General features: G+C 39.2%; 1 long non-coding RNA gene across 1 annotated transcript in view; it reads right to left on the minus strand.

The window, feature by feature from the left end:
* The window catches only part of LOC134346357 (uncharacterized), a 1,029,867-nt gene that overhangs the window by 165,685 nt on the left and 838,250 nt on the right, over positions 1-25,932 (minus strand). The window lies entirely within an intron of this gene.

Raw genomic sequence — 25,932 nt, forward strand, 5'->3', positions numbered from 1 at the left:
GTCTCGAACAGCGTAGAGTTTTAGAGATGAAGACATGCTTATCTAGTCATGCTTATATCATTGTTATCTCGGTCCAACTAAATTAATATCTTTAGCACTTCGAACATACATAGCTGTGCATTAATGCTCAAATTGTAGACACTGGGTTAGTGACTATATGTAGAAATAAAAAATGCAGATGTTGGAATTCGGCACTGAAGGAAGTTAGTATGTCAGGCAGCATCTGTGGAGAGGATGGACAGTCAATATTTTTAGGTGCCATATTCAGGGATTCCCAACCTGCGATCCACAGGCCCTTTGTTTAACAGTAGTGGTCCCTGGCATAAAAAAGGTTGTGAACTCCTGCCATATATGTATACTGATGAGAATACCAGGCATCATCACCTTTGCACAGATCCGACCTTTCTCCCCTGAGTTATTTGTGTGTTGAGCACCTCTAGATTCTTATTAAACATAATTTAAATTGAGATAATTGTTTATTTGTTAAGGCTAACTGTAAGTCCTTATGGAATTGTAGCTAGTAAATCTGTGGTTAAGTTGCATTCAGAGACTGGGCTATTGATCTGAAGAAATAAGCTTAAATTCCATCATAACCGCTGGGGAATTAAAATTCAAGTGATTAAATAAATGTGGATTCAAAAACTGCTAACAGTAATTGTGACCATGAAACTACTAGATTGATGCCAAAGGAAGAGCACGGCGTTTGAGAAGCCAGGCTCAAGGGAAGTGGTCAGGTCCATGCATAGGATTGCATGAGCAAAGCTTTCTCTACTTGTATATGATGACTTATTTATCAAGTGCAGTACAGTACTGGAAACTCGAGAACTCCCTTTAACCATACACAAGCTCTCTGCCCAGCATCACTTCAGCATCTGAAAGCACATTTGGTATTATTTTTGCTGTTAACTTTTATTTTTCTTGTGAATGTTGTGCGCCTGATGCCATGTGCCTGTGATGCTGCTACAAATATGTTCTTCATTGCATTTACACATGTACTTGTGCATATGACAATAAACTTGACTTTGGCTTTGAATACATATAGACAATAGACAATAGGTGCAGGAGAAGGCCATTCGGCCCTTCGAGCCAGCACCGCCATTCTCTGTGATCATGGCTGATCATCCACAATCAGTACCCTTTTCCTGCCTTCTCCCCATATCCCTTGACTTCGCTATCTTTAAGAGCTCTATCTAACTCTTAAAGAGGAGAAGCAACACTTTAAAGTATTTGCACAAAATGGATACCCATACAAAGATGCCTACATGGTCAACAAAACACCAACCAAGAAGCAACCAAATGGTTGTCCCTCCATACATTTGAAATATCTTGGAAATGATGGCCCAACTGCTCCAAGGGTAGTAGAATTTTGGAGGAACATAAGCTAACAGCAATATTGAGGAGAGTACTGTGCAGACCAAAAGAATGAACTAAATTATTGGACAAGACCAATGTGGTTTACAAAATCCAATGCAGGGACTGCAGCAATTATTATGTCAGCCAAACTGGGAGAAAACGATCCAAAAGGATCCATGAACGTCAATGGGCTGTAAAACACCATATCCAATTCTCCCTCGTCTCTAGCCACGAAGATCAAGAGAAGCACAAATTCAACTGGGAAGCAGTGAATGTCATGCTGCAAGCAAATATATGGCATGTAAGAGAATTCCTAGAAGTGTGGTTTTCCACAAACAATTCTGTAAACAGACAGGTAGACCTTGACCCTACTTATGAGCCGATGCAGGCAAAATTCCAGAACACAACGCATGAAGTACTCCACACAGTCAACCAGCGACAAGATTTCTTCCCCAGATCACAACTGAGTTTTTGAAATGGCGACCAATCAGCTGATTGATAGGTATATAAAGACCAAGCATTTTGAGGACATGCCACAATTAACAGCACACTGATGGTGTCTCCTCATATGGTGACGAGACATTTGCAAGTAAATTGCCAAGATCAGAGAACAACTCAACTGAACCATCAACCACGTGAGCTACACATTTTCCGAATTATTTCCATTTCATTCTTTACCTTCATAGTCAATGCTTTCCATACATTCCTACACATCAGTCTAGTCACACAGTCAATCTTGGTGTGTTACGTACCCCGTAACTGGGTTGCCAAACCAGCAGAAATGGATCACTCAGTTGGAGTCTGGATTACTAGAACTAAGGAAGTTTTATTAAAGAAACAAGCAACACAGTACTCTAATCAAAAGGATAATAAATGCAACAGTTCAGCAATGATAAACACACATGTACATGTACACAGAATTAAGATAACAGGATCAATCAAGCTCTATCGTTGTCTAGGGGTAAATGACCAGTTTCAAAGTGACGCAAAGTTCAGTTCAATTTAGTTCAGTTCAGTTCGCAGTAATCGCTACCGTGAGAGATGGACAGTGTGGGGGAAGGAGAGAGAGAGCAAAAATGAATGAATATTCAAAACGGCTTCCACACAGACCTTCACAGTCAGCTTTTAGGCTAGCCCTTTGTGATGTCATCTGAGGTCACCGACCGTGACCCCATCCGTTTCCAGATACGATCGTTTCTCTGCGGTGAACCCGGAACCCAGGCAAGGGTGGACACACATCAGGTTCCCGCCGATCGTGCCTTTCCACCCTGTGCGTCTATGGCCTGGTCCCGCAACCAGCCTTCCAAAACTTCCCACCAACTTGTGAGAGACGCACCGCTTCCAGGGTCTCGTTACCTCGGGTGTCGTGTGTGTCTTGCCTTAGCGAACCTGTCCCTTTTTATCCCCCTGCTGGGGTATCGCCTGTCCATCACTTCAAACAGTTCAGGGTTCAAAGGGGGAGCCGATCTTGACAGCTCTCCTTCCGTTACTCTCCCGTCCCTTCATTAACATCTCCAAATGCTGCTCCATTGTTTTCCTTATCCCTCTCTCTCCTGCAGACAGGTGGCAGACCAACTGCTGATCCCACTGGTGCCAGCACAGGACAGCTAACATCTTAATCTATGTGTATTCTTGTCACAGGTGGTATACTACTACTGTAATTGAGGGGCTTCCTCACCCAAACTCTCCAGTAGCAAAAGAACCCTACTCTGTGGTTCCTCCCCACTGAAATTATGAATATTGAAAATGGCTAATGCATTAATGGATGCAATGAAAATTTGAGAGCAGTTGAGAGCACAAGGGGCTGCACAATATAAACACGAGAAACTCTGCAGATACTGGAAATCCAATGCAACACCTATGCAAAATGCTGAACAAACTCAGAAGGTCAGGCAGCATCCATGCAAATGAATGAACAGTCAATGTTTCAAACCAAGACCCTTCTTTAGGATTGGAAAGGAAGGGGGAAGACGCCAGAATAAAAAGATGAGGGGAGGGGAAGGAGGACAAGTTAGAAGATGATAAATGAAGCCTGGTGACTGGGAAGGGTAAGAGGCTGGAAAATGAGGGAATCTGATAAGAGTTGGAGTGGACCTTAGGAGAAAGGGAAGGAGGATGGGTATCACGCGAACTAATAGGCAGATGGAAAGAGGTAAGAGGCCAGGGGAGGGAGCAGAAGGAGAGTGGAGGGAGAGGGGTTAATTTTTACTGGAAGAAAAAACTGATACTCATGCCTTCAGGTTGGAGGTTACCCAATCAGAATATGTGTTCTGATATAAGTGTTACTTATATCAGAACACTTATAAGTGTTACTTTAATGGCCAGAAGATCTGTTTTGTTGAACTGGAAGGAGACCAATCCTCCTACTACACTCCAATAGTTTTCCCAAACTATATTATGTTTAAATTTAGAAAAAATTAGAAGTGATATTTTTGATCCTTGGGTTAAATTTGAAGAAACTTGGAAACCATTTATTCAACATTTTCATATGATGTAATTTGACCTTTCTGAATCCTTCTTAGTAGCTTAAAATATATGAATAGAGGAGCGGAGTTGACGACATTACTAAACGTGGTCGATTTAAGATATTGGTCTAGCCCTGTTTTGTTCTGTTTGCTTTTTTGGGGTTTAGTATTTAGTTCTTTTTTCTTTTTTGGGGGGGGTTTCTTTGTATTTATTTTTATTTTTATTTCTTTTTTTCATTATGATTAATTACATCATGAGTTTGGAAGTCTATTATACCTGCGTTATCTGAAATCATTTTTGTATATGTTTATTAATAATAAGATTATTCCAATATCTTTGTATTAACATTGTTATTTTGTTTATAATTTTGGAAAATTAATGAAAAGATTTAAAAAGAAAAGAATAAAAGTGTTACTTCTCCACCCTAATGGCAGATTCATTGTGGCACAAATGGGGTCCATGGACCAACATGTAGGAATGGGAATGGAAATCGGAATTAAAATCGTTGGGCCACTAGGAAGTTCCACTTTTGTCAGATAGAGCGGAACTTTTCAACAAAGCAGTCCCCAATTTATGATGGGTCATACCAATGTAGAGGGGGCTGTATCGAGAGCACTGGATATAATAAATGCAGGTGAAGTGTTGCCTCACCTGGAAGGACTGTTTGGGTCCCTGAATGGAGGTGAGGAAGGATGTGAATGAGCAGATGTGGCAGTTTGGATGCTTGCAGGGATAAACGCCAGGAAAGATGAATGGAAAAGGGAATTGTGGAAAACAGAGAGTGGGGTGATGTAAAGATGGGGTAAGGGAAGATCCCTCTGGAGTTGACACAAGTTGTTGAGAATGACCTGTTAGATGTGAGGGCTCATGAGGTGCTTGGTAACGACAAGAGGAACTCTATTACTGTTAAGGCCGTCGGAAGACGGGCTGAGCACAGATGTCTGGGAAATGTTGGAGACTCGGGTGAGGGCAGCATCAATGGTGGAGGAAGGGAAAACCCTTTCTGTGAAGAAAGAAAACATCATCCTGAGAACAGATGCATCGGAGATGAAAGAACTGCGAAAAGGTAATAACGTTTTTACAGGAGACAGGGTAGGAAGAGGCATATTTAAGATAGCCATGTGAATCTGTAGGTTTATAAAAGAGGTTGGTCGATTTTTTTGATCTTAGGTAGGAGGGAGAAGCGAGCATTGTGAGGGAATTATGAGTTTGGTGGCAGTGGATGGGAGTTCTCCAGACTTCAAAGTTCAGCATACATTCATTATCAAACTATGCATACATTAGACAACCTTGAGATTTGTCTTCTTACAGGCAGCCACAAAACAAAGAAACCTCAAAAGATCCCATAAAGATAAATGTCAAACACCCAATACAGAGAGAGAGAGAAAAAGAACAAGACCATATCAAGCAAACAATAAAATTAAGCAAATAGCTTCAGAGCTGAAGTTTTATGAAAGATACAAGCCAGGCATCACTGCAGCTAGAGCAGGCCACGGCCTCAGTTCATTGCAAGGCAGAGTAAACATTGAGAGACCACAGACGTGAAGTCAGGTATTGCTGCATGCAGAGCAGGGCACAGTTCAGCATAGTTTTCACTCATAGTAATTATTTTTTCCAGTTTCAAAAGCAGGAGAATATACTTTTCACAAAAATCTGTCTGCAGTTTTTATTAAAGTTCAAAAGACCGCGAGTGGGGAGTGCAATGTACAGATGATTGCTTTGTGATACTTAATGAAAAAAAGATATACATCATTTCCCATTACGCTGTTTTTTTTTCCTTTCATCAAGAACACAGTGTAAACAGAATTGGCAAGATCAGAGAGAAATCTCTAGGCCACCAGCAGTACTTTTCTTTCTCTTTTTTTCCTACAGAAATAACTGGATAACTCCTATAAGATTGTATTTATTATTTCTGCAGGAAACTCTGGGTATTTAATTTATTGTGCAAAATTCTTTTCTTCAGCAAGAATTTCTCCAACATTGCTGCACAAGTAACAGTTATTCTCTTCTATTTCTTCGTATTCTGCCAGGATGCTACATGGGATCAGCAAAGGATAAGAGAAATGAGCAAATAACTGTGGATTAGGTTAAATGAGGCAAAGATGCAACAATAGTTACTGAAGTTGTTATCTCACACAAGGAAAGTTATTACAATCGTCTGTCTGTGTTCCTCATGATTATACACCTATTATAGATGCCAAAGCAGTTAGTCAAAGATTCTACTACAGATCTGGATCCCTGAGTGTCAAGAGACGAACTTAACCCTTAAACTACTGTCAGATCCAGGAATATAACCATTAAAAGTTGGCTTCATTCTCAGATGAGAAAGAGATACAAAAATGATCATTTCTGCTCTGAAGACACTGAAATACATGCAGTTCTAATTTGGTTTCACTCAATTTTCTTTTCAAGCTAGCTGAAAACAATAGCTAGGTGTCTCTAAATGCCATTGATGGCTATCCCAGTAAAAATCAGTGCTCAGGTGTCATTAGTAATGCCACAAAAAAAAGACTCTGCTTTAATAGCTGCCTGAAGAGCTGGGAAGATTAGAAGTCTGGTGAAAGAACTCTTCTGCTGAATAATATCATTTTCCTTCTACCTCACGTGTACAACTGACCAGGATTTACCTCAGGGCAGCTGTTAGCACTACAGGTAGCTCACACTGGTGCTGTAATCTGCAGACACAACGGGCAGCTTTTATCCATGCTAAGGGGAGGCCTGAGGCTCAGTGTTTTGTTGAGCATCAAGTTTTTGGCTTTTTAATTTGAAAACTCGTCCAAACTACATGATTAATCACGTAGGTTCAAAATTTGACTTCACAGTGGCTACTGCAAGAGTGAATACTAAACTTCCAGCATTTTTCAATTCTTGATCTTGGTCTTTTTAATACATTTTTCTAAATTTCCTCAATTTTCTGCTCAGAATAATGAGCATCACCCTGTGATTTTAAAATGGAAATTAATTTTTCACATCTTCCAAGCTATAAAAGTTCAGAGAACAGATTCAACTACACCAGGACACCATCTGGCCCATCATGTTTGTTTCAACTCTGTCAAGAATCTCAGTCAGTCCCATTTCCTGATGATGGATCTTAGCCTGAAGCATCGACTGCATATTCCTCTCCATAGATATTGCCAGACCTCCTAAGTTCCTTAAGCATGTTAGACCATAAAACTATAAGACCATACAATTTAGGAGCAAAATCAAGCCATTTGGACCATTGAGTCTGCTCTGCCATTAGATCATGGCTGATTCATTTCCCTCTCAGCCACAATCTCCCACTTTCTCCCTAAAACTCTTTATGCCTTGACTAATCAAGAATATTTCAACCTCTGTCTTAAATATAACCAATGACTTGCCTGCACAGCCACCTGTGGCAATGAATTCCTCAGAGTAACCACTCTCTGGCTCAAGAAATTCCTCCTCATTTCTGTTCTAAATGGACACTCCTCAAGTCTGAGGCTGTGTCATCTGGTCCTTGATTCCCCCACCATAGGAAATCTCCTCTTCACATCCAGTCTGTTGAGGTCTTTCAACATTTGATAGGTTTCAATGAGATCCCCCCATCATTGCTTTGGTAGCCGGTGAGTAGAGGTCCTGAGCAATCAAACACTCCTCATCTGGTAAGTCTTTCAATCTGGAATCATTTTTGTAAACATCTTTTGAAACTTTTCCAATGTCAGCACATCTTTCCTTAGATAAAGGCCTTTAAGAGAGGCCTCACCAGTACCTTATCATTACATCCTTGTTTTTATATTCTAGTCTTCTCAAAATGAATGATAATATTGTGTTACGCAAACAACAGAAATTCTGCAGATGCTGGAAATTCAAGCAACACACATCAAAGTTGCTGGTGAACGCAGCAGGCCAGGCAGCATCTCTAGGAAGAGGTACAGTCGACCCTTCAGGCCGAGTCCTGACGAAGGGTTTCAGCCTGAAACGTCAACTGTACCTCTTCCTAGAGATGCTGCCTGGCCTTCTGTATTCACCAGCAACTTTGATGATAATATTGTGTTTGCCTTCACTACCACCAACAACATGCAAATTAACCTTCAGCGAATCCTGCACAAGGTTTCACAAGTCCTTTTACATCTCAGATTTTTGAATTTTTGCACTATTTAGAAAATTGTCTGTGCTTTTATTTCTTCTAGCAAAGTGCATGACCATACATTTTCTGATGCTGTATTCCATCTTTGCCCATTCTCCTAATCTGCCGAAGTCCTTTTACAGACTCTCAGCTTCTTCAACACGATCTGCCCCTACACCTATCTTCATATCATCCACAAACAGCCAGAGAGTCATCAGTTTTGCTATCCAAGTCATTGGCATGCAAGATAAAAAGAAGCAATCCCAACAAATTTCCGTGTGGAACACCAGTAGTTACTGGAGCCGACCAGAAAAGGTTCCTTTTATTACGACGTTTTCCCTCCAGCCAATCAACCAATGCTCTATCCACGCTGGTAACTTTCCTGTAATACCATGGGCTCTTAACTTGATAAGCAGCCTCATGAATAAGACCATGATTATCGGATACAGGAGCAGACTTCGGTCATTTAGCTCATTGAGTCTGCTCCGCTATTTCATCATGGCTGATCCAATTTACCTCTCAGCCCCAATCTCCTGCCTTCTCCCCACATCCCTTCAAGCCCTGATCAAACAAGAATCTATCAACCTTTGCCTTAAGATACATAAAGACTTGGCCTCCACATCTGCCTGTGTGGTGATATCACGAGTCATGTGTAAGAACATGATTGGGCAGAGTTTAGAGCATGCGCAGAAATGACAGAATGATCTAGAAACTGTATGGTGAAAACATGGTTGCTGTTTGCTGTTGTAAATAAAAGTACTAGTTCTATTCTTCCAGAATATGGTTTGTTCTTAGTAACCCACGGTACGTATAAAGAACACAACATAATGTCAGAAGTCGGTCTGGAAGAATAATACGTTTCGCTAACACGGGAGAAGCAAAGATAATCGAAAAAAAGTGCGCAAACATTTTCGTTGTTTGCTAACAGCTTTAAAAATGGAAGTTTTGCAACCCCCATCGACACTTCAGCTGACTGGAAATGTAGTTGAAAACTGGAAAATATTTAAACAGCTTTTGAAATTTATTTATCGGCGATCGGAGCAGATAATAAAACGGAAAGAACAAAAGCTGTAATTCTACTCCACATAATAGGGGACAACGCAGTTGAGGTATATAACTATTTTACTTTTGAAAATGGAGATAATTTGAATCTAAAAGCGATAATCGACAAACTTGATGCATTTTGTATACCGAAACGTAATGTGACCTATGAGCACGATAAGTTTTCAGATGTCGGCAGAGACCTGGTCAAACGATTGAGCAATTTGTTATGGAGTTGAGACACCACAGCAAAACTTGCGAGTTTGCAGCGCTCACAGACTCTTTCATTAAAGACGGAATTGTTCGTGGCTTTTGGTTGATAATCTGAGAGAAAGACTGTTAAGAGAACAAGACATCAACCTGGAAAAAACTTTGAGGCTGTACGAAGCTTTGGAAACTGTGATGTCGCAGGCAAAAGGGCTTTTTATTGAGAGCTGCGTAGACGCAATAAAGCACGAGCATATTTGAAAAAAATAATGAAGTAACAACGAAAGCGACAGAGAGCAAGACGTCATCTGAAAGAAAAAAAACTTTGTGATCGTTATGGGCGGCAACATCATCTAATAAAGTGTCCAGTGTATCGGAAAATATGCAACACCTGCGGTAAGAGTAATCATTTTTCACGCTGTTGCAGAAGTAGAAAGAAAATAAAATAAGTAAATGCAGTGCTTGAAAATGAACTTGAGGAGTTTTATATAGATGTGCTTTGTGAAAACAGACAAAGTAAGAATGACTGGACTATGCCATTGCAAGTGAACCAAAACATTGTTCTGTTTAAATTGGATACTGGAGCACAAGTAAATGTTCTTGCAGAATCTGAGTTTAATGTATTAAAGCCTAGACCAAAGTTACATCAGACAAATATAAAAGTGACGGGGTATTCGGGTGCAGACATTCCAGTTAAAGGAACATGTGTGGCAATAGTATCATACAAAAGTAGTGTGCACACGCTTTCATTTGTGGTTGTGCCAAAAAATGTACAGTCTATACTTCCTTTATCTGCCTGAGAGAGACTGAATTTGGTGAAATGAGCCTTAGTCCTGGACAGTGACACAGAGTCAGAATACAGTGACTTGAGAAAAGAGCAAGAGGGAACAGAATTTGATTCCAACACGGCAAAAGTAAAAAAAAGTCATAAAGAAAGATCCCAGACCCATCCTTTTGTTACCAGCATCTGACAAGGTATTGCCAGTACAGTACAATACTGATATGAAGCCAAAGAGTGACAAGAATCAGAATCCAATTGAAGAAGTGACAGCACAAGTGGAGGAATTGAGAAGTTTTATTGAAATTATGAAGTCTCAGCATAAAAAAGAGATTACACAGTTAATGAAAGAATTAGATGAAGAAAAGAAGATTTGTATTTCATTACAAACGGAAGTGGAAGGAATTAAGAAAGCTACAGTACTTGAAGAGGTACAACCTAGATCATACATGGTCCAAACAGAAGAAGGAGCAGTGTTAAGAAGAAATCGCAAAGACTTCAAGACAGAGCCAACTTCAGAGATTCAGTTAACTGATACAGACCAAACAACACATGAAAATAACAACAAAACACAAGAACTGTGTGAAGCACTTAGGTCTACTTGTGTTCGTAAACTCCCAGAGAGACTGATAGAGACATGTTAAATTATGCATTTGTTTTTATTAATGTTGCTAATTGTTTTTCTTTTTAAGGAAAGGAAGATGTGGTGATATCACGTGTCACGTGCAAGAACGTGATTGGACAGAGTTCGGAGCATGCGCAGAAAGGACAGAATGATCTAGAAACTGTATGGTGAAAATGTGGCTGCTGTTTGCTGTTGTAAATAAAAGTTCTACTTCTATTCTTCCAGAATATGGTTTGTTCTTAGTAACCCACGGTACATATAAAGAACACAACAGCCTGTGGCAAAGAATTCCATAGATTCACCACCCACTGGTAAAGAAATTCCCCCTCCTCTCTGTCCTAAAAATACGCCCCTCTAATCTGAGGCTGTGTCTTCTGATCATTGTCTCTCCCACCAGAGGAAACATCCTCTCCACATCCACTCAGTCAAGGCCTTTCACCATTCAATATGTTGTAATGAGGTCAGCCCTCATTCTTCTGAAATCCAGTGAGTACAATACTCACAATACTCCAAGTGAGTTCTCACCAGTGCTTTATAAAGTCTCAACATTACATCCTTGCTTTTATATTCTAGTCCTCTGAAATGAATGCTAACATCACATTTGCTTTCCTCACCACAAATTCAACCTGCAAATTAACCTTTAGGGAATCCTGCACAAGAACTCCCAAATCGCTTTGAATCCCATATTTTTGAATTTTCTCTTCATTTAGAAAATAGTTAACCCTTTCATTTCTTCTACCAAAGTACAAGAGCATACACTTCCCAACAATGTATTCCATCTGCCATTCCTTAGCCTGTTCTCCTAATCTGTCTAAGTCCTTCTGTAGCCTCTCTACTTCCTCCAAACTACCTGCTCCTCCAGCTATCTTCATATCATCTGCAAATTTTGCAACAAAGCCATCAATTCCATCATTCAAATCATTGACATATAACATAAAAAGAATCAGTCCCAACATAGACCCCTGTGGAACACCACCAGTCACTGGCAAACAGTCAGAAAAGGCAACCTTTATTTCCACTCTTTTCCTCCTGCCAATCAGCCACTGTTTTATGCATGCTAGAATCTTTCCTGTAATACCATGGGCTTGTCAAAGGCCTTCTGAATATCCAAGTACACAATACTGACTGATTCTCCTTTGTCTATCTTGCTTGTTATTTCTTCAAAGAATTCCAACAGATTTGTCATGCAAGGTTATTCCTGAAGGAAACATGACGCCTTCGGCCTATTTTATCATGTGCCTCCAAATACCTTGAAACCAGATCCTTAACAATCAACCCTAATATTTTCCCAACCACTGAGGTCAGACTAACTAGCCTATAATTTCCTTTCTTCTGCCTCTCCCCTTTCATGAAGAATGGAGTGACATTTGCAATTTTCCGGTACTCCGGAACCATTCCAGAAACCATTGATTCTTGAAAGATCATTTGGATGAATAGATTGCCAGTACACTCCTTGCAGCCCCTAGATTCACCATGAAATTTGGCACTGCTCAGAATATTCCAATCACATTCCTGTAACATTTCCTCCTCCTGTATGGATTTGTGTTGCATTTGCTCTGGAATCACAGTGACTGACAACTATAGCAATTGCTATTTGACTCCTTAGCTCAGGATTTTGTCCAACATATCAATCATCCCTTACTATATTCTAGCTTTCAGGAAAATTTATTAATTGAGCACAAATTATATCATTGGGAAATATTATATAATTTCCTAAATTCATAGATTTGATAGCTGTGAATACCACTTTCTAAATTCATTTGCTACTATCTCGTTCCATTTGCTTTCTTGTAAAACAATTGCAACTCAATTAATTAACGAGTGGTTAAAACTGCCCAATGCATCACCAGCACCAGCCTACCTGCTATCAAGGACGTACTGAAGATACCGAAATATGTGGAAGAATGGCCAATAATTCCATGGAGGATTCCATCCACTCAGTTCATGGACTGTTTGCCCCACTCCACCAATCAGGAAAATGGCTACACAGCATCCATGCCAGAATCACCAATTACTTCAAAAACAGTTGCTTCACCCAAGCTGTCAGGCTGATCAACACCTCCACCCACTAACGCACCCCATCACACTCTCTATCACCACTACTTCATTATTTCCTTCAGTCACCTCATGTACAGATTCTCTTATACCTAGCATCACTTTATGTGCATACAATCAATCTATGTATATAAGCTAATTGTATGTATTTATATTTATCATGTTTATTTTTATTTAGTTCTTTGTGTTTATTGTGTTTTTTTATGCTGCATGATATCCGGAATGATAATCATTTCATCCTCCTTTACACCTGTGTTTTGTCAAATGACAAAAACAACCTTGGACCTTGAATCTTGAATCAGAATATGAATGCAATATAACAGTACAAATTCAAATACTGTTTTGGACTGAAACAGCAACTTACAAACATGCTCTTGCAGAAAATTTCTTAGGGTTATCACCCATCAGAAGCGAATCTCCTTCACCATGCAATAAGGGCATCAGGAAAACTTAACAAATTTTATCTGACAGGGGACCAGAACATGAAAACATCTCTTGTTTGTCACCAATTGAAATCTCAGTATGAGAAATCCGTGGATGGATAATGAAGGGAATGAGTACGTCAAACAGATGAGGGACTTTATTGAAGATGACTGCCAGAATTTAAGTGAGTTTTACTTTGTTGTATCCATCTAAGTAATATTAAATGTTTACACAGACTGCGTAAAATAGAATTTATGTCTTCTCATTGAAATCAACAACAGAGAATCCTGAATTTTCTGCTTGCACAGAATTTGGATTTGACTACAAGCCACAGAACTTCAGAAATATAAATCATTTTAAGTAGTCTGTAATAAATGCCAGACGCAGCCCCTGCATTTAGAATGCACATGCTTATGAATTTGAAGCAAACACAATTACAATTAATTTAGCATAATTAGTTCTGCCCTTTACATTCTGAAAAATGTCATATTGATAAAAAAAAACTGGCTGGATAAAAAAATCTCTCTAAAATGCAATCATAATTTTTACTTTAGACATGAATTAATGGTGTTCATGCAAAATATGCTGAAGTCTAATTAAGTCAATGCATTATACTTGATTCTCAAATTAAACAACCCCTCTTAGACTAGCAGTACAATACTATTTGGGACAATGGTACTGAGATTTGATTATACAAGATTACTTTAATTACCTACTAGATTCAGCCCTGAAGAGATATTCGGTCGTAAAGTATACCAAGGTAATGATAAATATTCTTTATTTTTGTGAATACAGAATGATTCTTTGTATTGAAATGTCATCTCTGATGTTCCCATTGAAAAAGTTATGTTCATTTCTTTGCAAAAAAGTGCTATTATTAGTACATGTATTTAGAAATTAACATTGCCAACCCCTTTACAAATTATTGTGGAGTAATTTCTCTTCTTGCCATATGCTTGAGGACTCTATAAAAATATAACGCCACTTCTATTTTGGGAGAAATCATCAAAAACTTGTCTGTATTTTCAACTTGATCCAGAATATATATAATTTCTGCCTGCAGGCTGAGACTGCATCATTCAACACCACACCTCTGAATCACCAAAGAAGATTAAAAAGGAAATCTTTCACCATGTTTTAAATTAAAATTCAAAAAAGCTGCAAAAGGCAGACACTAAAAATCTTTGAAACCACATTTAAATCACTGGCCTGTAGTTTACAAGGAACGGCCAGCAGCTCCAAATGATTTCTAGTCTTTTGCATCAAAGACATCTTGGATTTCTGCACATGTGCAGTGAATGGCAGAAGCCCAGGATACATTAGAGGTCTGACAGACCAGATAAGTCACTTCCAACTCAGCAAGGTGAAGCAATTTCACCCCAGACAGAGGGTCAAACTTAAGCCATGTGACACGAGAAAATTAACAGCATCCCCATTGCTTTGAACGGGATCATCCAGCCTGTGGGAAATGACTGATATTGATCAGGACTTTACTTATCTTTCTTTAATTTAATGTTTGTAATTATGTTACCATGGAAATGCCCTTTTTAACTGAATTGCTAATTTTTTTTTAATAATAGAGGCATAGAGAGATACAATACAGAAACAGGGCGTTCAGCCCTCAAGTCTGTGTTGATTAGTCCTTATCCATTGACACTAAATCTATACTCATTTCATTTTATTCTCTTCACATTCTCACCCACTTCTCCCAGATTCTACCACACACCTACACTCCAGAGGCAATTTACAGTGGCCAGTTAAACTACTGTGTCTTGTGATATTGAAGGAAACTGAACCATCTGGAGGAAATCCACAATGTCACAGGAAGCATGTGTAAACTTCACACAGATAAAGGTCAGGATTGACCCTGGGTCTCCAGCACCATGAGACAGCAGCTCTACTACCTGTAACACTGTGCTGCCGGAAGAGAATCTCAAATAAGATGACCTAGTTCCAAAACAAGGATCCAGTCATTTAAAACTGAGGCACATAAAAATTTCTCCTGGTGAGATAGCAAATCTTGGGAATTATTTGCTTCATGAAGTTGTGGAGGGGATCTCGGTATAATTATTTAAAGTAGAGCTACACTTTATAGGGTTTTGAAAGATCAGAAGATTAAAGACTACGGACAATCTGGCCAAGAAGAGGTGATCAAGCTTTAATCATACTGAACGGCAGGCCAGGTTTATTACTCCCACAATTCTGTTCTACATTATTTAATTCTATTTGATCAGGTTTTAAATGTATGGGAGACATTAAATTAAATGCAGTTGGATGTTTGTGGGCCCTTTCCCCAGTGTTCAAGATGCATGGCCATCTCACCACTTGGAGCCCATTCTATCTCACAGACTGTCTGTCAGGTGCAGCAGGTATGGGCTCTCCTCGTCTCTCCAGCCACATCCAGAGAAAAGGATCAGCCATTGAGTGACGGTGAATCAAGGCAGGGGGTCTGAATCAAAATCAAGCTGGGGGATGCAGGCAATGATGGGAAGATGAATTACTTTAAAATTTCAGTAATAATATAATGTTCATAAAATTTCAAATGTACTGTTGTGACTGTGATCAAACTCACTCAAGAGACACTTTTTTCAGCACAACAAGCAGACATCACGTACTGGAGACACTCTAAGTAGAGGCTCACAAGCCCGAAGATACATCATATTTTTATGCTCTTAAGATCAAAGGTAACAGTAGGTGATTCAAAACAATTTCATTGATTGTTTACTCAATACTTTGGGCTGACAAATAGTTCCTGTGAGATACAAAGTGGAAGCACATTGTAATTGATCCAACACCTCTGAAGGTTCAAACACATTTGAGAGAAACTAATTACCACAAATATTCTGAAACTTGTGACATCAGAGAGCCAGTCACCCAAAATGAATGTTGGGGGAGCTGTCTCTGAGTACACAAATGATTGCCTATACCTGTGACCATGTTTTATAGCTGAAGTGATAACATCCGTCTGGTGTGCCAGTTTAGACTCAAGTCACAATGTATAAATAACTTAGCCACCTTGCCTGGATTGATGGAAGGCAATTAACAGAAATCCATTGTTTTAACAGTGGTCTTTTACACATGCAATCTCTTAATTCCAATTTACTGCTTGCAATTTACACAAAAAAAATGAAGGTTAACTGCAAGCATCCTGAAAATATTTACATTTACAATAAGAGCTGAAGACTGGTTCTTTGAATTAATATCTGCTATATCCCCATAACTCTAGAATCCTCCCTAACATGTAATTTCATATGGTTCAAATCAATATTATTCATTGCTAGTGTGATATCTGCAGTTATCTATAAATAACCTTAAATATACAGTTCATGGAGTTTTACAGATTCCAGCATTTATATGCAATGATATCAGGAACTTTAATTATGGTCCCTACTCTTTGAAAATTTGCAATGGCTGTGAGAACGATCCCTTTTGTGATTTATTCATATCAAAAAACAATGCACAATATGGAAACTGTACAGATTTTTTTTTCATCACAAGTTACTTCTGAATCCCAAGTTGGGCAGTCTTTCATTGATTCTGTTATGGTTATTCTTCTATAGATTTATTGAATATTCCCACATGAAAATGTATATCAGGGTTGCATATAGTGACATCTATGTACTGTACTTTGATAATAAATTTGCTTTGAATTTTATTTATAGCATATCCTAACTTCTCTTAAACCACCAGAAAGTTCATTGATAGATGCAATAATGACAGGCAAGACATTCATTACTATGAATACAACTACTCACATGTTTGGAGTAGCAGTCACCTGGAGAAATACTTGTCAGGAGAAGGAAGTGAAGGCACAGAAAGTGATGCAGAAGATTGCAGGACGGGAGAGATTTAGTGCATAATTAAAGGGTTAACTATTCCATAAGCCTTGTAAAGAAATGGATGACAAAAGCCACCAGTCCAGAACAAAATTTACTCCCAGCTTCATAAAATTCCAAGTTACATCTCATCTAATTTTATATATGGTGGCTACATCTTCATAAGATGTAGCAGTATTTTCAGCTGCAATAAAAATGGTAGCAGTAAATTGTGAAGGCAATGAAGATAAAAGTAACTAGATAGCCTTCATCACATCCATCTACCTACTATAAACTGTAACGAGCAGTTCCTTAATGTGAGTGAAATTTAATGTAGCAGAAGACAGCCTCTTAGACATAATATAGTTCTTTAAAAATTAAATATAACATGATGACAAGATGCATTAACGGTCATGATCAGCTGTTTATGCCCAGTTCAGTTGCAGAACTCAACTTCACTTTGATAGCCGTGGCCCCAACAATTTAAAAGGAAATCTGATATATGTTAAGGACAATAACTCCTGTGACAGTTCTCTGACCAGAAATTTGCTTTTGCAGAGAGCTTTCATGCACAGAGTTGGTTATCTCTGGTTACTGAGACACCAGGAGAGAAACAAGTATCTCTTTCCAATCTTCACACTGATATCTCCCCTAGCACATGGCACTGAGACACATTTTGTTTATGAGGAGTCAAATGGATGTTTGCTCCGATTGTGGAAAGACTAGAGAATCTGATGAGAGGTTGGGTAAAATATTATTGAGAAGGTATGCAAGATCACAGAACTATGGAGTAAAATGACGCAAGTGTCTTTTAACAATGGGAATGGGTCATGGAGTTTGGTATGTGTCAGGTCAGATGAGTATTGGTGAGAGGTAGTTTCTGGACATGCAAACAGAATGGCAAAATTTTGGGATCTGATATCATATATGCATTGGGCTGTGAAGCAGTACTTAAATTTGGAGCCAATACATGGGGGAATCTCATTATCTGGGCAACTGAAAATTAAGTGCTGAAATTTGGAAAACTGGAAGGGAATCTGCAATCTGAAAATGCAAAACAGTGGTACACTGTGGCCTGGAACCAAGAATACAGACAATCTATAATGTGTGGTTTTATTAAGGTGAATCCCAATATTTTGGAATGATCTAGAAGTCTCAAGATGCAAAATTATTGTAATTTAAAAATTGCTCATTTTGGCTTTTTTTAAAAAGTATGTGTAACATTATACAAATTGTGGGAGACTGTAAGGCTTTGAGATACTGAAGGAAATGGGTGTCTAGTGCGTAATACACAGAAGAACAGCATGCAATGTCACTGATTTGGGAAAATTAGAGAGTTATTTCCTAATGCTTAGAGAAATAAATAAATGAATGAGAGCAGGAGAGAGGGAAGGGGGGGAAGGGGGGAAGGGGAGGGAGCGAGAGACGGGGAAGGGTGAGGGTGAGGGAGGAGGAGGGGAGGGGGAGAGGAGGAGAGGGTAGAGGGGAGGAGGGAGAGGAAAAGGAGGAGGAGGGGGAGAGGGAGGAGGAGGGGGAGTGGGGGAGAGGGAGAGAGGGAGAGAGGGAGAGAGGGAGGGGGAGGGGGAGAGATGTTATACCTATCATGTAGGAATGTAGAACATTGTGAAGATCATATTTGGAGTAATGTCTAAAGCTATAGTGTTTTAAGGAAGGATTTTAGTGCACTGGATGTAATTCAGACATATTTTATTGGATTGATATCTGGAATAGGGAAGGTGCCTTATGAAGGAAGGTCAGACAGATGAAGATTGCATCTGCTTGAGATTAAAAGAGTTAAAGAAAATTTTATTGAAATACAATACCCTGACTATTCTAGGTAGGGTAGATGAGGAGAGAATGCTTCTTCTCCTTCTGGGAGAACCATGAAATCATAATCATGTTTTAATGTAGGTATCCATCATTTATAACAGAGATTAGATGAAAGCTTTTAACCTTAGAATGTCGAGTCTTTTAAACCCTCTTCCTCAAATGACAGTGGATGGAGAATCTTGAATAATGTTAGGGCTGTAATAGACTGATACTTGATACCAAGGCAATGATGATGATGATGAAGAAGAAATGGAGGTAATTAGCAGTCCACAGCGAGGAAGGAAGACAAGGAGAATAACAGCAAAGATGAGAATAAAGCATGATATATTCCTGTGGGAGTTGGGAATATTTTAGTAAACAGTGGAGCGATGGAGCAAGGTTGATATACTGAGTAAACTCCTACTCTGAATTCATTTGTTCATTGGACCTCCTGTTTTGACCACACACACTTAATATTACAGAGAGCCAAATGTCATTCTGTGGAAATTACAGGAAGAGGAAGGAGACTTGTACCACTCCACACAAATGTGTTAATATTATTTGCCAATATATGAGACTAATTAGTTTACAGCTATTTGCAAAAACAGTGCTGAAATTGTGTGAGAAAGAAAATCAAATAACTCTTCAAACTATCTATAGAAATCAAGAAGAAGAATGACATCTCCAAGGAAGTATCGTAGTGACACAATTTATTTCTTAACACTTCTAAATATCCTCTGACATAAAATAATGACTTGAATCCTGACAGGAGTGTCATTCTATCTGGTTCATTAACTCTTTTTTATCTATAATTTTAATGACAGCCTGTAATGAACTCCCATTTCTCTTGAAAGAGAATACTGGAGATAATCAGCAGGTCAGCTTGCTTCAATTGTCTGAATTCAGACTTGCCTGCAACACTCCAACTTTTGAGCAGGTTTGGAAAATGCTTAGTACCCTGGAACTAATGTGACTTAACTAAACAACACATGAAATGGACCATTTCTTTCTGATTGGTTTAATATTGTGGATTACGTTATCTTTAGATTGTAAGAAAAGTCAGGTCAGATAACAGAAAAATGGAGGGCTATGTAGGAGGGAAAGGTTGAATTGATGTTAAAGTAGGTTAGATGGTCAACGCAACTTCACAAGTCTCTCAAACTTTGATACTGCAGGTCTACAAGTTGTGTCGCCATGTCATCTGGTGAAATGATAAATGAAAGGAGCCAATGGTTTAGTGGTTAAGTCAGAATGATATAAGTTGAATGGAATTTTGCTCGGATTGCGGAAAAGCTGGAGAACCTAACGAGTAGTTCGATCCAATATCATTGAACAGGTTCTGTGGGATAGCAGGATTCTGGAAGTAGGGAAGTCCCTCTCTTAACAGAGGGGAGTGAGTCATGGAGCTTAGGATGTGTTGGGTCAGAAGGACATTGGTGGGAGGTAGGTTCTCTACATAGACAGAGAAGGCCAGAAATCGAAGATCAAATTACTTACTTGGGATGAGCTGTGAAGAATGTCTGGAGAATCCCAGAACTGGGGAGGATTGGAAAATTCCTGCTGGAGTTTGGAAATCAGGGAGGGGATTTTAGATCTGGCAAGGTAGCACAATGGGGCAATGGGGCCTGGAATCTGGGAAACAGAGAATATAATAAATTATGGATAATCCTAACATTTTGAAACAATCTAAGAAGTCTTGGGATGGAAAAATATTGTAGGAGGAATATTTGGCTGATTTGCCCCAGACCTCAACTTGTTTTCTTTGCTAGTTCCTTATAGCTCTCACAGTTCCCTGATCCTTCAAAGTTCATCTACCTCCTGTACCAAACTTTTCTTATAACAAAGCCTCCAAAGCCCTCTAGGGTGGAGAATTCCAGAGATTCACCACCCATTCTACCCTTGCAAATTCTTTCTTCATCTTTATCTTTCTCCCCACTTTGGCTTCCTACTTCCCTCAGTGGACTCCTGTTCTCTTTGTCTTCTTGATCTCTCCAGTTTTAACTGTTTTGCAATGTTTAGTCTTGTTCTACTGTTGCTCTCTCTGTATCCCCTCTCTTCTCAATATTCTACTGGTGTCTCCACTGCATTTTTGTTCAGCATGCATTCTATGTTTTTCTACAGTTTATTTATGTATTTCTTAGCAGAGCTGATTGAGTGGTGGGAGTGTGGAACGAGCTGCCATCTGACATGGTAAATGTGGGCTCACTCTTAAGTTTTAAGAATAAATTGGATAGATACATGGATGGGAGAGGTCTGGAGGGTTATGGACTGAGTGCAGGGCAATGGGACTAGCGGAATAAAGTTTTGGCAAAGACTAGAAGGGCCGAATGGCCTGATTTCTGTGCTGTAGTTTGCTATGATTGCTGATCAGAAGAGGTATTTGGCCTGCATAACAGACTATCAGGATCTAACCGAGTTTTACAGCTTGGACACAGCCTCTTTGACTCCACTGATCCATGCTAACCAAGACGCCCATCCAAGCTAGTCTCATTGCTCGTGGTTGGCCCATAGACTTCCAAAACTTTCCTATCTTTTACCTATCAAACTGCCTTTTAAAAATCATTATGGACCTGATATCATACCTATCTCAACCACTTCCTTTGGCAGCTCATTCCAGATACATAAAAAGCTGTGTTAAAAAGCTATCCCTCAAGTTCCAACTAAACTAAACTTTGCACAACTTTGTGGGCTGAAGGGCCTGTATTGTGCTGTAGGTTTTCTATGTTTCTATATAAATCTTCCCCTTCTCACCTTAAACCTATACCTGCTGGTATGATGACAGATGTGTGGTAAAAAAAAAAGCAGTGCAGAATGACAACAATCTGGTGTTCATCTAGCGCACTTATTCTGCAGATGGTTCGCAGAGATTGGTCGTGAAGGGAGGTTTTAAAGAGAACCTAGAAGAAGAAGGAGGAGGAATAGTACATTATCGAATCTCAGAGATTAGAAACCAAGTAACGTAAGTTATAATTGCCACTGATTATATGAGGAAAACTGGACACCGGAGAGGTCAGAATTTGGTTGATGTTGTCAAGCGAACAAAGAGTACAATACTGTGGATAAATGGAGGCAGTATGCATCTTAGGAACGGCGTACTGAACAAAATGGTTAGGAGAATCTTGCAGCATAAAACACTGTATAAAATTAACACTCAGGTGTGACATCCAGGCATGATTTTAAAAAAAATCCCACATTCACAGCCGCAGTACGAATGACAAATGTTGACACAGGAAGTAAGTGCAACACAAGATGCCTTCATTTTCTTTTAAAACGACAGCGCAAGTTGCATGTGTAGCACCTGCAATCACACACTTCCACTCGCACATTGTATAACACTCCCTGATATGCTTCTGTGTCAATCTGAGTTGTGGGCAGATTTATTCTATTCTGCAGACTTTAATGGCAAAATTGATCTACCATGGCTGCTTAGGATATTGTTCCCATAAAACGAGATGAGGTCAGGCCACCTGCAACAATAGCCAAAGGCATCAAAACACTTGAAATCATTGGCCCTTGACAATTGTACTCAGAACTGTCAATATTAACTACAAAACTGTGTGGAGTTTAAGGACTCACAAGGGAATGCAAATGTCCTAAACTTATGCACAACTTATCACATCTCTTCGGTCAGGTACATCTGATTCCTGCTTATGGAAGTGAACTCCATAGTTTTATTTCAATTATGTAATGTGAACCCATTTTATAAATGGTTCTATTGTGTATTTTTTATTATTTTCATTTTTCTCTTAACTTCTCACTGGAATGTAGGAAGCTAGCGTGTAAGCTCATCGAGGTTTATAATATGATGAGCGGCATAGATAGATTCATAGCACGGAAACAGTCCCTTCGGCACATTTAGTCTATGCTGAAACTATTTAAACTTCCTACTCCCATCAAACTGCACCGGGACGATAGCCCTCCATGTCCCTACTATCCGTGTACATACACAACCTTCTCTTCAACATTGAAATCGAGCTCACATGCACCACTTGTGTTGGAAGCTCACTCCACACTCTCATGACCCTCTGAGTGAAGAAGTCTCCTTTCAAGTTACCCTTAAACTTCTCACTGTTCACCCTTAACCCATGACCTCTAGCTGTAGACCCACCCAATCTCAGTGGAAAAAACCTGATTGGAAAAAGCCTATCTATAGATCTCATACTTTTCTTTTAGAATAGAGAGTCAGTGTTCCATCCTTCCACTACCCCCCACCACCCCAGAAGGGAATCCACAATTAGAAGACGCAGTTTTAAGGTGTGAGGGGAGAAATTTAAGAGGGATCCCAGAGGTAGGTTTTCACACAGAGTGAGGCGGTCATCAAGAATGAGCTACTCTAGGAAGCAGTAGAGGAGATACAATTGCAACGTTTGAAGTGCATTCAGACTGGTACCTGGATAGGGAAGATGTAGGTGGACACAGAGGTAATGTGGGCAAATGGGATTGGCATAGACAAGATGTGACCAGCATGGGTGAGGTGGGCCAAAGGTATACATTTCTATGCAATGCAATTCTGGGAATTTTATAATGAAAAAATGATGGTATTTTTCATTTTTATTAGTTTTTGAGTGAATGGGAATGTTTGTGAATGTAACGGATGTTTAAAAGCTTTCCTATCTTTAACTGCCTATAAGCCTGGGGTAAAGATTAACCAACTCAAAATAGGACTTGTTGATTAAAGTTTAAAAAAAGTCCCAACCCCTCTAGGGATATCCTGAATGGAGATTGCATCCAGAGTCCCTATCCAAGTCAGAGCACACTTCGCAAAGAAGTGACCAATGAGTTTGTGCAGCTTGTTAATAGAAGAAAATTGGATGACACAAGTGGTAGATTCAACATAAATGAAGGAAAATATACACAAATTATCCTTACGTTTTGAAGAATTTTGATTTGTCAGTTTCATCTCCTAGATCTTTTTGCTAGAATTATGGCCCACTAGTTTATCTTCATTGATAGACCTCTCCAATTAGTCTTATTCCCATACTTTTGCTCCATAACCCATCAATTTTCAAAAATGTAACCAATTTTCTTAAGAAGTTAGACTTGAATCTGACCTCACTCCCCTTTCAACTAGTGCACTCTAAGTCAACACAATTTGCTCAATAAAATAAACCTCAATTCCATTCAGGTTCTTGCCCCAATTCTCTTAATCTTTTCCATACTGCCCTTTCTGTATGTGGAAGCAGCTTAGTCATGTCTACTCTAACCACTTCTCCTAAATTTCCTTTAAACTTACTTTCTTTGTCCCAAAGAGAACAATCACTGTCCTGTTGAGGGAATTTTTTTTTTGAACACTGTGTATTTGAGCGCTGTCACTCAAAGAGATGACAATCTCCATCTTGATTGCTGTGTTTGCAATCGGTAACACACAATAAGGTTACGATGTATTTATTTTTAAAAAGAGGTAAATCTACCAACAATAATTATTATTAACCCAGCAGTCAAAATGTCTGTAGGTAATAGCTTAAAAGGAGTTATGGCCGCCAACATTTTTCGTATGGGGTTTTTGCATTCTCCCCATGACCATGTAAGCTTGCTCTGGGTCCTTCAGTTTCCTCCCATATTCCAAATATGTAAGGTTAAAGTTAGTAAGTTGGTGTTGAAAGTGAAGCTTATGTAACTTGCTGGCTGCCCAGCATGATCCTCACTGATTTGACTTGACACAGACAATGCATTTTACTCTGCGTTTCAATGTACATGTGAAAAAAACAAAGCTAATCATTAAATACATTGTATGCTTGAAGTATAACAGGTACTATGTCAGAATATATGGATATTATATGGTAAGATGGTCCCCATGTGGTGAAAGGATAAGTAGGTAGAGTGGACGTGAAAGATTACTCACAGTCTTACAACAACCTTGGAAGATTTGGTTTATTCTTGCTCCAAAATTATTTAATTATCAGGCACATTATCTTTGCAGCTGTCATTTGTGAAGTAGTACAGTGGCTAAGTTACTGGACTAGAACCCAGAGGCCTTGACCTTTGCTCCAGAGTTCAAATCCTATCACAGCAGCTGTGAATTTGAATGCAACTGATGGTGACCATGATCAGGTTCACTAATGTCCTTCAGGGGAGGAAGTCTGTTATTATTACCCACCTGCTCTGAATGTCATTACAGCCATGATGGTAGTTGCTTTCTCAGTTTGAGGGGCAACTGATTCTAGACAGTAAATGTTGGAATTGCCAATTGAAGATTTAAGATTGTCTGATGTCAATCTGAGTACACAAGTGTAAATTAAAACAAAATAATTGTTTATCTGGATCCAAAAAGCCCAAAAAGATAAATAACACCATAATAATAAAAAAAATACATAAGATTGCTTATATAAATAGATTGATTGTATGTCTATAACATGATACTAGGTACAGGAGTATCTGTACAGAAGGTGACTGACAGAAAATGATAATGTCGTGGTGGTGGGGTGGGTAGTGGGTGAAGGTCTTGATCAGTCTGACAGCTTGGGGGAAGTAACTGTTTATGAGTCTTGTGGTCCTAGTGTCGATGCTGTGCAGCCTGTTTTCTGATTGGAGTGGAACAGGCAGTGCATAAACTGGATGGTTTCATGATATCCTTTATGATATTACTGGCCTTTTTCTAGCACATTTCTGTATATACAGTATGCCCTTAATAGTGGGTGGGCTGGTGTCAGTGAGGCATTATAAATAGGGTGCTTATATAAATAAATAGACTTATTGTATGTCCATAAAGCGACACTAAGTACAGCAGTGTCTGCACATAGGGAGATTTTGGCCGCCAGTAATAAAGCAGTTGTGACCAGGGGTGTAGAGGGTTGAGTTAGAGGGTAGAGGTGTTGATCAGCCTTACAGCTTAGGAAAAGCAACTGTTTTTGAGTCTGGTGGTGCAGGTATGGATGCAATGTAGCCTGCTCCCTGATGGGAGTGGGGCAAATAGTCCATGAGCAGGAACATCCTTCAAGATGTTATTGGCCATTTTCCAGTGCCTTTCTGCTTATATTCCCTTGATAGCAGGGAAGTTGGTAGTGGTGATGCATTGGGCATTTTTGACTACCTTCTGTAGAGCCTTCTTCTCTGCAGCAGTGCAATTTCCATACCATGCAGTGATGTGCATGTTAGGATGCTTTCTACTGTGCACCTGTAGAAGGATGTGAGCATAGATGGCACCAAAGTTGTGTGGATGAATACATTTTTAAAAAATGACAAAGAACATTTGGATAAATTAAATCAGAAATATCAATCAGCATAATACAGTTAAGCAAATGTGAATATGAATAGCAATTATTTGCTCACATTT

The sequence above is a fragment of the Mobula hypostoma genome, chromosome 5 (assembly GCF_963921235.1).
Source record: "Mobula hypostoma chromosome 5, sMobHyp1.1, whole genome shotgun sequence".
NCBI classification, from domain to species: domain Eukaryota; kingdom Metazoa; phylum Chordata; class Chondrichthyes; order Myliobatiformes; family Myliobatidae; genus Mobula; species Mobula hypostoma.